At 35.7% G+C, this 5,816-nt stretch overlaps 1 pseudogene; it reads right to left on the reverse strand.

The window, feature by feature from the left end:
• Positions 1-3,571: 3,571 nt before the first annotated feature.
• LOC103003056 (serine/threonine-protein phosphatase PP1-beta catalytic subunit-like) lies at positions 3,572-4,532 on the reverse strand (annotated as a pseudogene).
• Between the last annotated feature and the right edge of the window lie 1,284 nt (positions 4,533-5,816).

Raw genomic sequence — 5,816 nt, forward strand, 5'->3', positions numbered from 1 at the left:
TGCAATGAATCTGTAGATTGCTTTGGGTAGTATAGTCATTTTCACAATATTGATTCTTCCAATCCAAGAACATGATATATCTCTGTTTGTGTCATCTTTAATTTCTTTCCTTAGTATCTTATAGTTTTCTGCATAGAGGTCTTTTGCCCCCTTAGGTAGGTTTATTCCCAGGTATTTTATTCTTTTTCTTGCAATGGTAAATGGGATTGTTTCCTTAATTTCTCTTTCTGATCTTTCATCATTAGTGTATAGGGATGCAAGAGATTTTTGTGTATTAATTTTGTGTCTTATAACTTTACTAAATTCAATGATTAGGTCTAGTAGTTTTCTGTTGGCATCTTTAGGATTTTTTATGTATAGTATCATGTCATCTGCAAACAATGACAGCTTTATTTCTTCTTTTCCAATTTGGATTCCTTTTATTTAATTTTCTTCTCTGATTGCTGTGGCTAGGACTTCCAAAGCCATTTTGAATAATAGTGGTGAGAGTCAACAGTCTTGTCTTTTTCCTGATCTTAGAGGAAATGCTTTTAGTTTTTCACCATTGAGAATAGTGTTTGCTGTGTGTTTGTCGTATATGGGCTTTATTATGTTGAGATATGTTCCCTATGTGCCCACTTTCTAGAGGGTTTTTGTCAGAAATGGGGGTTGAATTTTGTCAAAAGCTTTTTCTGCATCTATTGAGATGATCATATGGTTTTTATTCTTTAATTTGTTAATATGGTGTATCACATTGATTGATTTGCGTATATTGAAGAATCCTTGAATCCCTGGGATAAATTCCACTTGATCATGATGTATGATCCTTTTCATGTGTTGTTGGGTTCTGTTTGCTAGTATTTTGTTCATGAGTTTTGTGTCTATGTTCATCAGTGATATTGGCTTGGAATTTTCTTTTTTGTGATATCTCTGTCTGGCTTTGGAATCAGGGTGATGGTGGCCTCATAGAATGAGCTTGGGAGTGTTCCTTCTTCTGCAATTTTTTGGAAGAGTTTGAGAAGTGTAGGTGTCAGCCCTTCCCTAAATGTTTGATAGAATTCTCCTGTGAAGCCATCTGGACCTGGACTTTTGTTTGTTGGAAGATTTTTAATCACAGTTTCAATTTCATTACTTGTGATTGGTCTGTTCATATTTTCTATTTCTTCCTGGTTCAGTATTGGAAGGATGTACTTTTCAAAGAATTTGTCCATTTCTTCCAGGTTGGCCATTTTATTGACTTAAGTTGCTTGTATTAGTCTCTTATGATCCTTTGTATTTCTGCAATGTCAGTTGTAACTTCGTTTTAATTTCTAATTTTGCTGACTTGAGTTCTCTCTCTTTTTTTCTTGATGAGTCTTGTTGAAGGTTGATCAATTTGTTTTTCTTCTCAAAGAGCGAGCTTTTAGTTTCATTGATCTTTGCTATTGTTTTCTTCATTTCTATTTCATTTATTTCTGCTCTGATCTTTATGTTTTCTTTCCTTTACTAGGTTATTTTGTTGTTGTTGTTCTTTCACCATTTGCTTTAGGTGTATGGTTAGGTTGTTTATTTGAGATTTTTCTTATTTCTTGGAGCAGTATCATATTGCTATTAACTACCTTCTTAGACCTGCTTTTGTTGCATCCCATAGGTTTTTGGCCATGGTGTTTTCATTGTCATTTGTTTCCAGGTATTTTTTGATTTCCTTTTTGATTTGTTCAGTGATCTCTTGGTTAATTAGCAGCATACTGTTTAGCTTCCATGTGTTTGTGCTTTTTACATTTTTTTTCCTGTAATTGATTTCTAATCTCATAGCGTTGTGGTTGGAAAGATGCTTGCTATGATTTAAGTTTCATTTAATTTACCAAGACTTGATTTGTGACCCAAGATGTGATCTGTCCTGGAGTATTTTCCGTGTGTACTTGAGAAGAAAGTGTATTCTGCTGCTTTTGGATAGAATGTCCTATAAATATCAATTAATTCTATCTTGTCTAATGTATCATTTAAGGCCTGTGTTTCTTTATTAATTTTCTGTCTGGATGATCTATCCATTGGTGTAAGTGGAGTGTTAAAGTCCCCCAATATTACTGTGTTACTGTTGATTTCCCCTTTTATGGTTGTTAGCATTTGCCTTATGTATTTTTGGTGCATAAATATTTATAATTTTTATATCTTCTTCTTGTATTGATTTCTTGATTATGAGTATTGCTACTCCAGCTTTCTTTTGATTTCCATTTGCATGGAATATCTCTTTCCATCCCCTCACTTACAGTCTGTATGTGTCCCGAGCTCTGAAGTGGGTGTCTTTTATACAGCATATATACAGGTCTTGTTTTTGTATCCATTCAGCCAGTCTGTGTCATTTGGTTGGAGCATTTAATCCATTTACATTTAAGATAATTATTGATATTTATGTTCCTATTACCATTTTCTTAATTGTTTTGGGTTTGTTTTTGTAGGTGTTTTTCTTCTCTTGTGTTTCCCGCCTAGAGAAGTTCCTTTAGCGTTTGTTGAAAGTTGGTTTGGTGGTACTGAATTCTCTTAGGTTTTGCTTGTCTGTTAAGCTTTTGATTTCTCCATTGAATCTGAATGAGATCCTTGCTGGGTAGAGTATTCTTGGTTTTAGTTTTTTTCCCTTTCATGACTTTAAGGATATTCTGGCACTCCCTTCTGGCTTGCAGAGTTTCTGCTGAAAAATAAGCTGATAAGCTTATGGGTATTTCATTGTATATTATTTGTTGCTTTCCTCTTGCTGCTTTTAATACATTTTCTTTGTATTTAATTTTTGTTAGTTTTATTAATATGTGTCTCAGAGTGTATCTCCTTGGGTTTATCCTGCATGGTATTCTCTGTACTTCCTGGAACTGGGTGATGATTTTCTTCCCCATGTTAGGGAAGTTTTCAACTATAATCTCTTCAAATATTTTCTCAGACTCTTTCTCTTTCTCTTCTTCTTCTCGGACCCTTATAATTTGAATGTTTTTGCATTTAATGTTGTCCCAGAAGTCTCTGAGACTGTCCTCATGTCTTTCATTCTCTTTTTCTTTGTTCTGCTCCATTGCAGCTATATCCACCATTCTATCCTCCAGCTCACTTATCCATTCTTCTGCCTCAATTATTCTGCTATTTGTTCCTTCTAGTGTATTTATCATTTCAGTTATTGTGTTGTTCATCACTGATTGTTTGTTCTTTATTTCTTCTAGGCCCTTGTTAAACATTTCATGTATCTTCTCAATCTGTGCCTCTATTCTATTTCTGAGATCTTAGGTCTTCTTTAGTATCATTACTGTAAATTCTTTTTCAGGTAGATTGCCTATTTCCTCTTCATTTATTTGTTCTTGTGGATTTTTACCATGCTCCTTCGTCTGCAACATATTTCTCTGTCATCTCATTTTGTCTAACTTACTGTGTTTGTGGTCTCCTTTCTGCAGGCTGCAGGGTTGTAGTTCCGTTTGCTTCCATTTTCTGCCCCCTGGTGGATGATCATAAAGGGTGTCAAATGGCTTGATGGTTTTACTGTGCACACTTATATATTATGAAGTATGTCCTTAACAAATCTGATGCTTTCTTTACAGAGTTCCTTTCTTCACCTTTTCTTCAATGGATTAGCTGTTCAAGGTGGAGTGACAGGATGTCCTGAACTCAGTCCACCGTATTGGTTCTTAGCTTTCTTTTCAGATGACTTCAATATCTGAAATGAACACATCAAAGTTTCATCCACACTCATCATTCCACCAGCATTATCAAACTTGCCAAAGTAATTTGGGGCTGAAAATATGGTTACCAATTATCACTTAGCAAAGATTTCATATCCATTTTCCACCACCTGATGAGCTTGACAAATCAAGTCTAAATCATGACGATTCAGAAATTTACCAGTGACAACAGCTCCAAAAGTGAAGGAAACACCACGACCATTTTCTTCCCAAACTTGCACTTCCTTTTCTGGGTCAGACCACAACAAATCACAGAGCAAACCTGACCTGTGTCAGGGACTTCAGTAGGTCTCATAATTCTCCAAATCTGCTCCATAGATTGCAGGCCTGGTAACAGTCCTCCATGACAACAGAAAATCTTCTCATCCACAATGGCAGCTGTAGGCAGACAGTTGAAACAATCAGTTAAGGTCTTCCATAATTTAATATTAAACCTTCTTTTGCATTAATCATAGAATCCATAAATGCAATTGACTCTAGCACAGTCATGTTTTCCTCTTAAGAGAAAGAAATTCCCTGGATATTTGATTTTATAAGCCAATAGCAAACAAATGGTTTCCAAAGACTGCTTTCCTCTGTCCACATAATCTCCTAAGAAAAGATAGTTGGCTTCTGGGGGAAAGCATCTGTATTCAAATATTCACAGCAAATCTGTATACTGTCCATGAATACCTCCACAAATTTTCAGTGGCCCTTCCAATTCCAAAATAATAGGCTGGCTGAGAAAGTTCTCCCGAGATTTGATACATAAGCCATGAACTTCTGCTTCAGTCATCTGCACAAAATTCCTGGACAACATCCTTACACCTCTAGCAGTCTGGTGATAAGACTGTCCACATTCAGTTCCCTATCTGCCATCTTGTTGGCACCAGATGCTCCATCCTGGGGAACAAGGGCTTCTCAGGCACGGGGGCTGTGACAACAGCTTGGCATTCCCTTATCTATGAGTCATGCAGCGTTTTGACCCCAGTTCCAACTCCTCCTTCCCCCACGCCCTCCCCCTCCCCCCTCCCCACCAAGTAGTGGAGGGCACACACACTCGAAGGCACCCACGATAAAGAAAGAAAGAAGTGGAGCCTCCACAAACCAGGCCATGTCAGACCCAGCAGCCTTAAACATTCTTGTATATATCTTTTGGTACACAAATATACACAATTCTGTACATTCTATATACAATACTGTAGATGTGGAATTATTTAACCAAAGGAATATGCTAATTTATACTTTGTACATGAATGAAGGAGATTATTTGTCTCTCAGTATTGTCACCAGCACCTAGTGTCACTAATCATTTGAATTTTAGTATTTCAGGTGGGTTTGTTGTAGTATTTCATTGTGGTTTTAATTTGCATCTCCCTGATGACTAATGAAGTTGATTATCTTTTTATATGCTTAATGGCTATATTGATATCCTCTTTTGTGAAGTGTTTGTTCAAATCTCTTACCCATTTTTCTATGGCTGTCTTTTTTACTTTTATTTTTTTAATTTACTTGTAGGAATTTTATATATATTAAGAATATGACGTCTTTGTCATATATATGTATTACAAATATCTTCTCATGCTCTGTGACTTTCTTTTTGATATTTTAAGAGACTCATTTGATGAAAGGGTCTTAATTTTAATCAAGTCTAATTTATCAATCTTTTCCTTTATAGTTAGTACTTTCTGTTCTAATTTAAGAATATTTTGTCTCTCTCAAAGTCTGTGAAGGCATTCTTCTATATTATTTTCTAAAAGCTGTATAATTTACCTTTCAAACTTAGGGCTATGATTCATTTCAAACTACTTTTTTCTGAATAATGTCAGTATTCAGTTTTCCGTACGGATTTCTAATTGATCTAGGATCATTTATTGAAAAGATCCATTTCTTCCCACTGCATTACATTTGCTGACTAAAACATTATTCGCAATCTAAAAGTTGAGGGTAATGTTTTAATCAGCAGGAATTTTTAGGGCTTCAAGCCCAGGAGGCAGCATATCAAGTAGCCCTGAGAGAACAGCTCCAAGGAGGTGGGGTGGGGGAGCTAGGATATATAGGAGTTTTGCAACAAAGGGTAGGTAGTAGGAACATCAAAAATTACTGTTAATTAAAGAAAACCAGATATCCCAAGTTAAGTAATTTAGCACCTTTTGGTATGCT

The sequence above is a fragment of the Balaenoptera acutorostrata genome, chromosome X (genome assembly GCF_949987535.1).
Source record: "Balaenoptera acutorostrata chromosome X, mBalAcu1.1, whole genome shotgun sequence".
NCBI lineage: Eukaryota > Metazoa > Chordata > Mammalia > Artiodactyla > Balaenopteridae > Balaenoptera > Balaenoptera acutorostrata.